Consider the following 16,227-nt stretch of genomic DNA (forward strand, 5'->3'; position numbering starts at 1 on the left):
ATTAATTCTTATCCGAAACCAACTACTTGTATGCATAGATTTTATTGTTTTCGTCAGACCAAGTGAAATTCCTTTTCAGTGCAGCTTGTTAATGCTGCTTCTGTTTGCCACCATTCACAGTCACCATTCATGAAGTCTCTGCAGCTGTTTGGAGAAATAATGGTACATTTTTTTTTTTTTTTTTTTTACCAGTTGCACAGCAGAAGCTAAACAAAAATTTAATACCAGTGACGTCAAACATGTGACTCATGAACCTTGTGCGTTCTCTAGAGCATTTAGATTTAGTATATCATCTCAATTGACGGTAGGCTATATAGTTCTTTAGATTTTTAGACCAAGTAACTTAAAATCTAAGTACTTGTTTTGTCATCTTTCAGCAAAATTGTTGTTATTTTTTAAGAAGGTCACTAAGCAAGTTAACAGAATTGAATTTTCAGAATTTACATCAACCTGTTGGTTTGATGTCAACAAACAAGCTATTTGGGCTACAAAATAGCCTATTTTTATACAATATCATTAACCAGAAGCTAAACAAAGGTACTACCAGTGTTGTTTAACATGTGCCTCTTGTTCTACACGTTTTACAGCCAAATAAATTTGATTTTGAGTATCCATAAATTTGTATTCTGTATTTGAATTGATTCGAATTTCCTGAATTCAGCTATTCGGGTTACAAAATAACCATTTTGTAAACCAGAAGCTAAACATTGCGTTAATGCTAGTGTTGCAAAACATGTTACTCATGGACCTTTTGTATAAATTTTTCAGCCAAATAAATTTAAATTTCCATAAATTTGATTTTTGAATTTGAACCTGTTCCAGAAGCTTTGTCAACAACCAGTCAAACTGGAATTCTGCGGACAAGTCCCGCTAAAAGTCACCACACACCTTCTCTTGGTGAGTTTGTTTTCGTGTAATGTGAAGAAAGAACCCGGAATAAGGGTTTCTAGAGCAGATTGGTATCTACATTTTCCTTTATGGATATTGAAAAGGACAAATTAAAGCGATGTACCGTCTTACCTCTACAACGCATAAAAAAACGGTGGGGGGGGGGGTACGCGTCAGAGGTGCAGGTTAAACCGAAATGAAAGATGATTTTTAAAGTTAACCCAACATTGATAGTTATTTCTCATAAGAGGTGGAAAGAGGCGTGCGAGGGGAAAGGTATATAGCAAAATATGGGGGGGGGGCAATTACTTTAAACTAAAATAAATTTGGATTTTCATTTTTTACAAAAATTATCATTTTATTGTTTAGAAAATTTAAGATAGCAACGTGCTTTTAAGTATAACAAAACCCTTGTTTGGCTTGAATGCCCTACAATTTGTTGGGTTTGAACTTTCTTTTTCAGTGTAATACTCTGTCTGTGTAAGAAGTATGGGGCCAAGGGGGCTGCAACATCTTATTTAAGATAACTTTGTTTTGTTTAAAATTTTAAAGTAGCTGTTTATTGAGCTTAGTAGATTCGGCGTCTTCTAATATGCGTTTAGTAACGCATAAAGAGGGGGGAGGGCTCTTATTTGAGGCACATTGTTTTGTGTTTATGGTTTTATTTTTGAATAAATGAGCATTAATTTGTTGATTATTAGAGTTGGTTGAATAAGTTATTTTCTGAAATAAATTCTTTCCAAAACAGATTTTATGCATCATGAAATTGTATTTAAAAGGATGGTTTTTTTTTTCTGCTGACAAATCTGACTCTTGACCCCTTTTGGAAAAATGAACGTAAACAGTAGCTACGGTTGAGTGATTCCTTTTGGGATTGAAATGGGGCAATCTAATTCAAAATATTTTTTTTATTGAGCAATATTTAATTTTTATACAGTGATTTTTTTTTTTAAAAAAGTCGTGAGGCCTAACATACTTCTAAATAACCCGTTGTAGTTTACCATCATCAAAATACCAGAAACCGCCGGTTTTCAACTCTCAAATAGGCCCTACCCCGGCTCTGTCTTATTTCCAAAGTTCTGTAAGTACTCTTGTATTAATACCTTTTCAGTGGTACCATGCAAATATGATAAGTTGTAAATATTTGGAATCAGCATAAAAAGTAGAATAATTACACTTGACAACCTTCTTTTTTCATTCATGCTCTGTTCTTTTCATGTTTTTGTAGACAGCTTTCAAATGAATTAAATTTCCATGAATAGTTTGAATAAGCTTCTCTTATTGTCCCATGACCCGAGATCCAACGAGGCCTTGGAGGTACAAATGGATATTTTTGAACACACAAAATCAAGAATGCTAGCTTGTCTTCAATTTTGTTGGGTAATGATTTACATCTTTCCGCTGGTTCAGACTCAGATAAGCTTTTGTGTACTATTAGGTTTTTGTTTTTTTTTGCTTATTTTAAACATGGTGTTGAGTAAAGTCTACATTTGTTTAAATTTGTTCGTTATCTATCGTTTTAAACATAAGTAGTCAGGAATGTCTTATATTTTCGTTTGAGTTTTCAACGTTTTGAAACTGGTTCATTCTCCTAACATCCTTAGAAAATAGACCCAATCTACTCAGAAAAATCAAGAGATTTATTCCATCAGCCAACTGTTTTCGAGTATCTGGCAATTTTTCTTTCTAAAAATCATCTAGACCAGCATTCAGTGATTTTTACGGGTTTTCTTCATCATTCTTAAGGCTTTCAGTGTAATTTACTCTTGATTAATTGCTTTCTGTAAAAGAAAAAAATATTTAGATAGTGTTCCAATACTAATATTTATATAAGAACTATATTAGACGAGCCTTTTGATCTTTAAATGCAGAAACAAAGTCCAAATGATGTTATATTTCAGAGTCAAAATATTTCAAAAAAAAAATATTGAGAAATGTGTAAAAAAAAGTCATTCTTTGATATTTTAAATATTAAAATTTTTAATTATATTATTCGAATCTTTTTTGGGGAGGGCCCGTTGGGAGTGGCTCTGTGTTATGAAATCTAACAAATGTTTCCGCAATTTCTCACATTATATAGTATCTCCTACCGTGGTCACCCATTGGCTGAATTTTAGGGAGGGGCTTACCTGGTCTAATCAGAACTTCTAATACTGTATAAAAGAAATCTCAAAACAAAATTTCATAGTCAGTATTACAGTGCTGCCTAAGTAAAGAGTAATTTGGGCACAATTAATTTTTTTAGACCAGGGTACTTCATATAGGTAGAAATATCACAGGAACTTCCCACCACGTCAATCATTTTCCCAAACACTTCGCATCAAAATTTTGAGATATCCATCTTGTTCTACGTAATTTAAAGGTTCGGAAATTATGACTTTGAGGATTACTACCCCCCTCCCCCACAACCACCAGGGCAAGGGTTGTAAGTTATGCCCTCGGGGAATATTAGATTTTTTTTTTATAGAAAGTTTGGTTGTATAAACCTCAGAGGGGGCTCATTTGATTGGTAATCAGAAGTTCTACTGGCCTTTTTAACAGTCACCAGTGATTGGAGGTTAACCAGCACACCCTCCCCCCTTCCCTACAACAATCAATTCCCCAAACATATCCAATAAGAATCTTTGAGATAGCTATTTTTTTCAGCGTAGTTGAAAGGTCCAGAAAATATGTTTCTGACGACGAACCCCCCCTTCATACCCCTCAGGGTAAGGGTTATAAGTTATGCCGTGGGGGTATATAAGGTTTTAATAGAAAGGGTAGTCGTAAAAACCTTGGGGACGGCTCATTGAATTGATAATCAGAAACTATAGTGCTCTTTTTAATAGTAAAAGGGATCAACGGGCAGTTACCCCCCCCCCCCATACACACATGTCGTATTTTCCCAAAACGCATCTGATAGAAATTTTAAGATGTACATTTTTTGTTGTCATAGAAATTTAGAAAAGGGCTCATTCGGTTGGAAATTGAAAGGTGCCCTCTTTAATAGTCAAAAGTGATTGGAGGGCAACCATCTCCACCTCACGCCCATCATTTCCCCAAACACAACCAATCGAAATTTCGAGATAGTTACTTTGTTTGACGTAGTTTAAAAGTCCAGAAATTATGTTTTTGAGGATGACAAACCCCCCACAGCCCTCAGGCAAGGGTTGTAGGTAATGCCTTGGGGGTATATAAGTATTTTATAGAAAGCGTTGTCGTAGAAACCATCCCCAACTCACGCCCATCATTTCCCCAAACACTTCCAATCGAAATTTCGAGATAGTTGCTTTGTTTGACGTAGTTTAAAAGTCCAGAAATTATGTTTTTGAGGATGACAAACCCTCCACAGCCCTCAGGGCGAGGATTATAAGTTATGCCCTTGGGGTATATAAGTATTTTATAGAAAGCGTTGTCGTAGAAACTACAAAAAGGGCTCATATGATTGGAGATTGAAAGGGCTAGTACCCATTTTTATAGTCGAAAGTGATTGGAGGTCAACTAACCTCCCTTTAAGCCCACCCTTTCCCTTCACACCTAAAATAAAAATTTTGGTATAGCCATTTTGTTCAACGTAGTTTAAATTTCTGTACATTAATTATTTGAGGACGACAACCCCCCCTCCCCCCAAAGCCCTCAGGACAAGGATAGTAAGTTATGCCCTAGAGGAATATTAGGTTTTTTATAGAAAGCGCTGTCGTAGAAGCTTCAAAAAGGGCTCATTCGATTTGAAATTGAAAGGACTAGTGCCCTTTTTAAAAGTAGACAGTGATTAGAAGGGATAATAGTAAAGAAGCTAATTGGATTCAAAATTATAAGTTCTAGTATCCTTTCTTAGATTAAAAAGAGATTGACTCTCCAATCTCTTATCAATAAATAGTCGAGTCAAGCTCGAAACGAGGAAAAATTAACATTAGTAGGGCTGATAACCCCCATGGCTTCTCAAGACCAGAACATAATTTGCGCTTTACTGAAAACAAAATAAGTTTAAATTTTTTCACTTTTTTACTTAAATGAATACAGAAAATTTAAGACTTAAAGAAATAAATATCAATATTGGTATATTAAAGAGACAATCCCTCGGTTAATTGTTTTTTTTTCAGTAAAGCCTAAATTCTGTTCTGGTCTTGAGAAGGCATTGGGGTTGTCAGCCCTAGTAATGTGTTTTGAGTTTGACTCGGCCATTTTTTCTAATTTCTGTTCGTTTTAAGTTTAATTTATTTGTTCAAAGTGATTTGTGGTAGTTTTACACTTGAAAGATTATTTGACTTCATTTCAGCCCCCCCTGCATTCCCCTTATGGGTGCCCGTGTCTCTTACTAACAGAATAATGGTACGTTTATTGCGGAACATTTGACGATCAGTATTTTAAGTCAGAGAGGTGAAAAGAGTACCTAGTCGTCTATATACACTTATGCCAGTTCTTGCTTAACATAAAAAAACAATTTCAGGATATACTGTTGAGCAAGATCGCATTTTTTTAAGATAGAGGGAAAATAAAATGTATTTTTTTCACTTATTGACTCAGGAAGCGGTTCCTTGGGTGAGGAGCAGAAGCCATGAAATAAGCAGAAGAGCTTGGATGAGCAGTAAATTCGTTTAGCGAGGGATGAGTAAAAAAGATACTAGATTCAAAAATATAAAGGGTTCAATTTCTTTTAAAATGTGAAAAGGAAAAAAAGAACATAAACAATTTTAACTGAGAATTAAATGAACTTAAAAGTTGAGAACCCTTGATTTTCAATTAAAATTTACAATTATAAGAAGGCTGATCTGTTGCAACGACTTAGTATGTAAAATGAATGCCATTACACAAAAAGACGGCAACAGATACAGGCTTACACAGAAGTTTACGAAATTTACTGCTCATATTTTAAATTTTCAACCTAGAAAAAAAAGTCGTAAATCAACTTGATATGCAATAAATGTTAGAAAAAACAACAACAACAAAAGACCAGCGCTAAAAATAAGCCCTAACCCTAGAGAGATATTAATAAATGAATATTGGTTAATTTATGAAGTCTGTTATTTAACATCCCCCCCGTGAAGACATCCTCACTCAAATCTACAATATTATTACGAAAAAAGAAAAAAACACACTTGTAAAGGAATAAAGGGACATTTAACAAATAATTACGAAACGGCTTCAGGTGTATGCTGGAGATTTTTTAAAAACACCCTTTAAAAATACATATAATACTAATTTTAGCTAATTTTTTTTTTTTCATCTAATCTCCGTGCTGCAGAATTTTCAAATAACAGCAAAAAGCAAGAAACTATCACAAAAAGAGTAAAGTAGAAAGGAAAAACGACGAAGTACAAGTGTTGCGTCACAACAATTATAGATGACTAATTCAGAAACTGTAGGGACATGTGTTTTTACAGCCCCTTTGAGTATTTTTTCAAATGATCCCTGCTAGCCACCGTGTGAGTTTTAAATACGATAATTGTCAAGGCTAGAGACACATCGTGGTAATTATTGACCCTGATAAGAATATTAAAAAAGAATTAAAATATTAGGCCAATGTGTATTTTAGGACTTACAAATTGAGTGTTCAGTCAATTAGGCGTTCCACATAAAATCTACACGTAATGTATTCCTGTGCAAATCTTGGCGAGATAAGGCTTTTTTTATTGGTTAAGTACCCTTTCGGGTTTTGTAGAGGTTCAGCAATGTTGAACTTGACATTTTTCAGTATAATTTTATAGCTTAAACTTATGTACATTATAAACTAAAGGCAAATAAGACCCCACCCGGCGCATCTTTTCCCCAAATAATACAATCCAAATTTAGATTATTATTTGTTTTGACTAATCTTTTAAACGCCACATCCAATTGCATTTGGATATAAGATGACCCCCCCCCCACCCCCCCACTCTCCACGTATTTTAATTGATGAAACGCTACAATTGTTACCTCATTTGAGTTTGTATTGGAAATTAGTTAACCGTTTGTGGGTCGAAGGAGGGGGGGGGAATTTCATGCGTTTGGTCGGTATACGGGGGAATTTCCAAGAGTTAGGGAAGTTTCCAGCGGGTGAACTTGTAAGCGGAGATTATAACTGGGGGAATTTGCTACAATTCCTGTACAAAATTTTCTAGAGTATATTTCCGTTGGGAGGGGGATTTATCCGTTCAGGACAGGCCAGATTTGCTGGAAATATTTAAAAAAAAAAAAAAAAAACATAAATTAAATGTAAAAAAACTTGTTTTTCCAAATGAAAGTAAAGAGCAACATTAAAACTTAAAAAAGAACATAAAATATTACGTATACGAAAGGAATTTCCACCTCCTCAAAATTTTGCTGTTGATGCTGAATTTTTAATTTTTTCCCAATTATTTAATAACGACTTCTAAAACACAATTATTGATTTTAATAGAACAATAAGAAGATTTTTTAAAATCCCTAAGAAGTTTTAGCATAAAAAGTGGTGTTTAGTAGTAAACAACCCCCCCCCCCTCATATATGTTATAATTTCTATGCATTTTAATGTTGCTCCATACTTTTTGTTTAAATTACTTTTGTTTAATAGTTGAATAAAAGTTGAATAAATAGATTAAAAACTGAATATTCAAGGCTTAGTGGTTTTTTTTTTTAGTTAAAAATAGTTTATAAGATAAGAAAGATAAGTTTGCGAACGAACATTAAAATATTGGAAGGTAGAGTCTGGCTCTGGCCCCAGGTATGTCTCTGGTAAGAACCATATCTGGGCTTCTTACAGTAGAGGGGTAACCACCCATCTACTGTAAGAAGAGCTGTTTCTTACGCTATATATACCTGGGGCCAGAGCAAGACTCAACCTTCCAATATTTTAATGTTCGTTCGCAAACTCATTTTTCTTATCTTATAAACTATTTTTAGCTTAAAAAAAAAACATTAAGCCTTGACTATTCAACACAAAATTTGGGTTAAAACTTTCTAATGTTCCCATATAGGGGTAAGAATAAGATACTCAGTCTTGAAAACCCCTACGATAAACACAGGGTCATAAATTAAAATGAACAACCAAGTCAAACCCAAAACGAACATCCCCCTGTTTCTTACCATATTTATTTTTCAGTATAATTTTATTGCTTAAACTTAGTTACATTATAAACTAAGGGCAAATAAGACCCCACCCGGCCCCTTTTTTCCCAAAATCGTCCAATTCAAATTTCTAGATATCCAGTTTGTTCATCAGAGTTTAAAAGCCCAATAACTATTTCTTTTGATAATTTGACAACCCCCCCCCCCCCAAAGCCCCAGAAGAACGGTCTTTTAAGTTATAAAATTTGCCCATTTTTAACTAATTGTTATTTTTATTGGGAAGTATGTATACGTTTGTGGGTGGTAGGAGGGGGGGGTGAATTTTATGCTGAGGGTATTTATACGGGGGAATTTCCCATGGGTAGGGAAGGTTCCAACGTGTTTACGTTGACGGGGATCGTATACCGGTGGGAATTTGCGACAAGTCATGTACAAAATTTTCTAGAGTTTATTTCCGTTGGGAGGGGGATTTATCCATTCAGGACAGGCCAGATTTGCTGGCAATATTTAAAAAAAAATGACAAAATAAATGTAAAAAAACATGTTTTTCTAAATGAAAGTAAAGAGAAACATTAAGTCTTAAAAGGAAAATAACATATTAAGTATACGAAAGGAATTTCCGCCTCCTCAAAATTTTTCTGTTGATGCTGAAGTTTGAATTTTTTATAACTTCGTTAAGAAAGACTTCTAAAAAACAATACTCATTCTAATATAACAATAAGAAGATTTTTTTAAATCTCTAAGAAGTTTTAGCATAAACAGTAGGCTTTAAGTAGTAAACAACCCCCCCCCCCCTCATATACGTTATAATTTCTATGCATTTTAATGTTGCTCCTTACTTTTTGTTTAAAATACTTTTTTGTATTTAATTAAAAATTGAATAGTCAAGGCTTAGTGGTTTTTTTTTTTAGTTGAAAGTAGTTCTTAAGAACAGAAAGATAAGTCTGCGAACGAACATTAGAATATTGGAAGCTACAGTCTGGCTCTGGGCCCTTATTAAAGTAGAGGGGTAACCACCCCTCTACTGTAAGAAGAGCTGTTTCTTACCAGAGCTATATCTGGGCCCAAAGCCAGACTCTACCTTCCAATATTTTAATGTTCGTTCGCAAAATTATCTTTCTTATCTTATAAAATAATTTCAACTTAAAAAAAAAAACACTACCAATATACTATTAAGTTTATAATTAAATAAAAAAATTAATTTAAACATAAATCTATTATTACCATTAAAACTTACAATTCATAGAACTTATAATGTATATGAGGGGGGTTGTTCACTACTTAACACCTACTGTTTATGCTAAAAATTTGGGGATTTTAAAAAAGCTTCTTATTGTTGAAAAAATTTTCCAGATGAAAAAGATGAATTTTCAAGATGAGATTAGATGAAAAAAAAATTTAGCTAAACTTAGTATTAGATAGATTTTTAAAAGTGGGTTTTAAAAAAATTTTCTCCAGCATACAAACGACGCCTTGTCGTAATTATTTGTTAAATGTCCCTTTATGTCCTTCCAAGTTTGTTTTTTCGTTTTTCGTAAGAATCTTTTAGGTTCGAGGGAGAAAGTCGTCCATTTGGATGTTTTAACCTGGTAAGCCCCTCCCTAAAATTCAGCCTATGGGCGACCATGGTGGGAGATACTATATGATATGAAACATTGCGGAAAACTTTGTTATATTTCATAGCAGAGCCGCTCCCACATTTCCCTCCCCAAAAAAACTTAACATAATGTCTTGAACAATTTTCAAGTTGAAAATAGCAACGAAGTCCTGATTTTTCAAAAATTCTCAAGATTTTTTTTTTTTTGAAATCTTATGCGTATGAAATTTACATTTAGGTGGAATTTATGTCTACATTGAAAGCTAAGAAGGCTCGTCTAATATCTTTCTTATATAAATATGAGTATTGGAGCACTATCTTAAATATTTTTTTCTTATGAAAAAAGCAATTAATCAAGAGTATATGACACCTACATCCATAAGAATGAGTGAGAAAACCGGTAAAAACCACTTATTTTTTAGTTGCATACCGGTTTAAGCTTTAGAAATATCTTAATTTTTTACTCGTTATTTTTTTTATTTATTTAATCTCAAAGTTTTCTGCAATGTTTCATATCATATAGTATCTCCCACCGTGGTCGCCCATAGGCTGAACTTCAGGGAGGGGCTTACCTTTTCTAATCGGAACTTCTAATGCTGTATAAAAGAAATCTCAAAACAAAATATCATAGGCAGCTTTACAGTTCTGCCTAAGTACAGAGTGATTTGGGCACAATTAATTTTTTTTTACACCAGGGTACTTCATATAGGTAAAAATGTCACAGGAACGTCCCACCACGTCAATCATTTTCCCAAACACATCCAATAAAAATTTTAAGATATCCATATTGTTCTACGTAGATTAAAGGTCCGGAAATTATGTTGTAAGTTATGACATGGGGGATATCATTTTTTTTTTTATAGAAATTGTGGTCGCATTAACCTCATAGGAGGATCATTTGATTGTTAATCAGAAGTTCTACGGGCCTTTTTCACAGTCACAAGTGATTGGAGGTTAACCAGCACCCCCTCCCCCTCTCTACAACAATCATTTCCCCAAAAACATCCAAGCAGAATTTTTTAAATGGCCATTTCTTTCAGCTTAATTCAACTGTACATAAATGATTTATTTGTGGATAACCCCCCCCCCTCATACTCCCGAGGACACAGAGTGTAAGTTTCACTCGGAAGGCAGGTAGGGTTTGTATTTAAAGGTTGGTCGTTTAATCTTAGGGGTCGGCTCATTTGTTTGTTAATCAGAAACTATAGTGCCCTTTTTTAATAGTAAGATTAATATGAAAATTTTGTTGTAATTATTCATGTACGGTGAGCCAAAATCAAAAACTGCATATATTAAAAAGCGTTCAAAAATTAAATAAACAAAAAAAAGTTATTTTAACTGAAAGTAAGGTATAGAGTAAAGTATAGAGTTGTGAGAAAGTTTGACTTTCTCACAACTCTTTTTTTTTAAATAATAACAACTTTGGAGTAAAAATCGCGGCGTTGAGGAGGGGGCAGCCCCTTTCATATACGGAATAATTTCTGTTTATTTTAAGTTTTAACGTCGTTCCTTACTTTCAGCAAAAAAAAAACCTGTTTATTTTTATTTTAATTAACATTAAAAGCTAACCATACAACTCAGCTTAAAAACATAACAACACAATCTCGTAATAAAAGTAGTCCCTTCCATAATTAAATTCACCATGTCGTAAAATTCTGTATACACTTTTTGAGCTTATCTATGTTTTCTTATGTACTTCACAACTTTAAAAGTTCTTTGTTGGTTATCACAAAAGCAAAAACTGATTATCACAAAAGCGAGATGATTCAGAGAGTAATTCAAGTGATTCAAAAGTGAATGTAAATTCTTTTTATTTAAGAACGGAAGAAATAAACATTAATAAACATTAACATTGACGTAAATGAACATTAATTGGTAAAGTAAACTATTATATACGTTTTTAATGTGTATAAATTGAAGGTATCACATTAATAAATAATTTTCCTGGACAAAAAAAAAAATGGGATAGAAGAAGAAGGGCAGACATATAAAATAGTCTTAAATTATTTTTAGTGACAATTTTGCATAAGCTATAATTTAAAAAAAGAAAAAAAAAGACGTTAAAGTGATTCTATGTAAAAATTTAATCGTGAAAAAAAAAAAAAAAAAAACTGTGCATCATTTTGCAATGCTGCCTTGAGATAATTTTTTATTATTTATATTTTTTACATGTAATATGCAAAATAAGTGGGTGTGAAGAGGGCAAAGAAACAAAGAAAAAAAAAAGGAACTCAAAATGTTTTCAAGACAAACTTACGTAAATTTGTAAATATTTATCAATTCTGTTTAACTTAATCATTCAGTCAGTGTTTATGCCACTTAATTCAGATCAGTAGTCTTGAATTGGAAGACCGGTTTGCGTATGTACCCAAACAAATCCATGTTTTTTTTTTTTTTAAAGTAAACTTAAAAAAAAAAAATTACTTAAAATTATTTAAATTCTATAAATTTGAGAAATCAAAAAAAAATAGGATTTTATGTGCTAGATATAAGTAAATGATTTTCCAAAGTCGTCCGTTATCTAGAGCGCATTTTTAGGTCAGAAGATATTAGTAAACAAATTTTCAGACCAAATTAGAATGCCGTTTTCAAGAAAAAACATGTAAAGCCTATACACTTGTTGCTCGTTTCAGGGGGAACGAAATAGAAAAATTCCCGGCTATCTCTTCCATGTTAAATATTTTTAGCTTGTCTGGCGACAACAGACGCATAACGGGATCAATTTTGGTTTCTATCTGTTCCCCTGATCTAGCAACATAATTTGACTTTGCTAAAAAAAAATTTCTGGGCTTTCTAAATTAGGCTTTTTCGTGCAAACTCCATTTCAACTTGTCTTTAAGAACGGTACATACAAGTTTAATAAAATTAACACGGACTTGTAGAGGATTTTGAAAGGAACAACTTGACTTTTAATTTTTTTTTTCTAATTAATTCAAAACAGACATTTTCATAAGTTTATTTGTTTCTATTAAAAGTTGTTACCATCAGTTTTATATTAGAAACTCCTCAGCTGTTACATATCTAGTTTCAATAGGCGGGCATAAATACGAGTCTTCAGGGGATAAACAGTCAGGATTTCAACTTGTATCGGCTGGCATGATAAGTGAATGTTTCAACATATTATGCAAATGAAAATGCTCCGTCAAATTAGGTTGCAGTCCAAGATTTTGAAAGAAGAGAAAGGCAATTAAAGAAGAACTTGGCCTAGTTAGTTCACACGAGTACTTTTTGAAATACAAGGGTGCCGGTAGAAAATTCTCCGGGGGGGGGGGGCAAATGCCAAAATATCAGTGGTGGTTGGGTGACACGGAATATATTTCAGGAAATTTTTTTCGTAGGAATAAGTTTATTTTAAATACTTCTAGAAAAGAACGCTCAAACAAAAAGAGCAACTAAATTGCCTGCAAAATTAAACAAAACACAGCAAATTTTAAGCCGCAAGGATTCCTGGTAAAAGAATCAATTTGTTTAATCAATAATATATTTAATTATTATGCATTTAATTTTAAAAGAAAATCAAACACAAACCAAAATTACAGAAAGATTGATTTCGTATGCTTTAAAAAAGACTTGCCTTTATAGATTTTCCTACGCTTAAAGTACTTGGCACCCGAATTAGATATCTTAAAGTATAATTCTGCCCTCACATAAAACATGTATGTATTTTAAATAGTCTATGTCAAATTTGCCTCTTTCATAACAGGACAATTCCCCTAAAACTGAATTCAAAACCGATAAATTCTTTCATGTTTTGCATATAGTTCTGAAATGCAGGACCTGGCTACTAGTAGGGGAAAGATACGGAAAAAAAATGGTCAAACCAGGAAAAAATTGGCACAGAAATTATTTTTCCACCACTGTGTTCAGAAAAGTGAGCTCTACAACATATCAAAAATCTAAATCTCCATCCCGTTGCGAAATTCCCTTTTTTTTCACGTTTTTTGCGCCTATATTTTAGATATTTCCAGAATCCAAGAATGAGGAACCGTGAAAAAAAAAGTAGTTTATTGATGGTTTCGCTTTTAAGAAACGATTGTTTTTGTGCTCTTTTATTAGACATAAAAATCACGTTTAATAATTTAATTATTTTTTATGTTTTGTTTTTGTTTTTGTATGAAAAAAAAAACAAAAAACCAAGCGACACACGATCACGTATTTTTCGAAGAGGAGCACGAATTTTTGGTTTATTTTTCCTCAGCTGAACAAATAGCTTCCCGGCGTTCCGAATCCATTTCTTTTTCTACCGAACTTTATTGGTGAAGACATTTTCAACCAGCTGGAAAGTCCCTTCTGATATTCACTTTCTGTTACACATGCCTTGATCTTACACTCTTTTCAAAGTTGCTTCAGTCTGCTGAGCCTTGTAGAGCCACCTATCTGCAAAAAAAACCTCCTCAGATGGAAAGTATTTTGGAGTCCGAGCAGAGATTTAACACAGGTGCGTTTTTGTTTGTTTTTCTTGCCGATGCTTTTGTAAAGTAACTACTAGGAAGCGGAAAGGAATCGGAGGAAGGAAATATAGAAAGGAAAGAAGACTCTACACTCGTCCTACCTCTCTTTTCTGACACATATTTTATCAGCGCCATATGTCTGAAGAATACTTAAGTACAGAAAACAAGTCGCTAGAGTGCAGCACGGTCGACGCCGCTAGGCGGAACTAAAAAGCTATTTCTCTAGTGGATGCGAGAGTACTATCGACTATCGCCGGTCCCCTTCGCGGATGTGACTGTCAGATTTCCCTGGTAAAGAATCTTTAAAGCACCCATGATACTCGACGCCGGCCCTCAATAAGATTGACAGTTCATTTATTTTAGTAACCTATCTGAACTGGGGAGGGTTTAGCTACAGATTTTTCGGTTCAGAATCAGGGTTTTCGTTGTAACATTCACCGACAGCTCTACTTATTCCCATGCTTATACTCACTTATTACTTATACTACTTATACTTATACTACTTATACTCACTTATTCCCAGTTCTCTTTTTTAGATGGCTGAGACCGCAGTTTTATGTCCCCTTTGTGAATGTTCAATAGACACCTCAGAATCGTCGGTACTGGCAGAAAAGGAGCTACGGTGATCAATGAAGCTAGCAAAACGAGAGGTACCAGCATCTCTGTCGAGGCAGGGAACCTAGTCCATGTTGCTTGCAGAAAGACTTTCACAAACAAAATATACCTGTCGAAAATTGAGAATGAGAGACGACGAACCTTGCAATAAAAGACGGAAGCAGAAAAAGTGGTACTCCGATCACGGACTCCAAGTTTCAACTTCCAAGAGTGTTGCTTTTTGTGTACTACAAGGATAAATCTCAACACTACCAACAGAAAAGGACACGAGTGGTACAAGGTTCGGACTAAAGACTTTGAAGAGAGTATAAAGGCAGTGTGCAAAAGCTGTGATGATGATTGGTCAAATAACGCTTTCCGCCAAATATGTGCAGTGTCAGACCTGCACGCAGTTGACGTTATTTATCACGCAGCCTGTTCTTCTATGTTCCGATTAAATAAGAGCCTTCCAGCCATATTTGTGACGCTAGAACTTTTTGGAATACTCGAAGATACTGAGCCAGATAAAAAACGTCCAAAAAGGGGGAGGCCAGGTCACGATGAAAGATATCAGGCGTTTTTGAAGCTGGCTACTTTTTTCGATGAAAATGAAGAAGAATAGTATACAGTCAGTGAACTTGTTGTTAAAATGGGAGAGCTTTTTAATGGGACAGACCTTGAACCGTACTCTAACAAGTACTTGAACAGCAAGCTTCTGGAATATTTCAGTGACCAGCTAGTATTTGCAACTATTGACAGTAAGGCTGACGTGGTGGCATTCAAAGAAAAAGCATCAGCGATACTCCAGAATTTTTATTACTTGGACAAAACCGATAACGAAGAGAGTGAGAAAATAAAGCTTATTAGATCAGCAGCAAAGATTATCAAAAGTGATATCAAAGGACTGCCAGCACAGAAGGAATCACATATGACCGTAAAGCAGATTTCTTCTGGAGAACAGCTGGAAGGCTCTCTACCTGATAGCCTAATGGTGTTCTTAGATCAAATATTCGTTGGAACCGATATTTCCTTCAAAGTGCTTGCCATTGGCAATTCCATCGTTCGAGCAGCTCGCCCGCGTGCCCTCATTTGTCCACTGCAACTAGGCTTAGCAGTGCAACTGGATCACCATTTCAAGTCCAGATTTTTTATTGACATTTTACACAGCCATGGATACTGCTCCTCCTATGCTGAAGTCCAGAAATTTTAAATGCTGTGCATGAGTCCATGATGAATCTAGCCTTGCAGGAGTTACCTCCGCACATGCTGTGCAGCATGTAGCTGATAATGCAGATCACGATGTTTACACGATGGACAGAAGAAACATTTTCCCTGGGATGGCTCTGCTAGCAACAGTCACGCCTCCTCTCATTAACAGCCGATCGCCCATTCCGAGAGTTGAAGTTTCATTAGATGAAGTAGCCCAAAAAGGAAAAATTCCCATCTACCCTTCCCGCTTAAGGGAGACAGTGCTTTCAAAGGTGCAATATGAGAAGAGCCCTGGCTAAAATGTCAACGACCCGTATGCCTCACTCGATCAGCTCTGGTTAGCTACCGGGTTCCTGAATGTCCCAAGGCCAAGCTGGAATGGATTTATGCAGTCAGTTTTCTCTAACCAAATACATCATGAAACGGGAAATCTTCGCAGCAAGGCAAGCGTCTTGTCTTTGCCCATGATTGACCTCCCGTCTA

This window comes from Artemia sp. Qi Xiang Cuo, chromosome 1 (genome assembly GCF_049724085.1).
Source record: "Artemia sp. Qi Xiang Cuo chromosome 1, ASM4972408v1, whole genome shotgun sequence".
Taxonomy (NCBI): Eukaryota; Metazoa; Arthropoda; class Branchiopoda; order Anostraca; family Artemiidae; genus Artemia; species Artemia sp. Qi Xiang Cuo.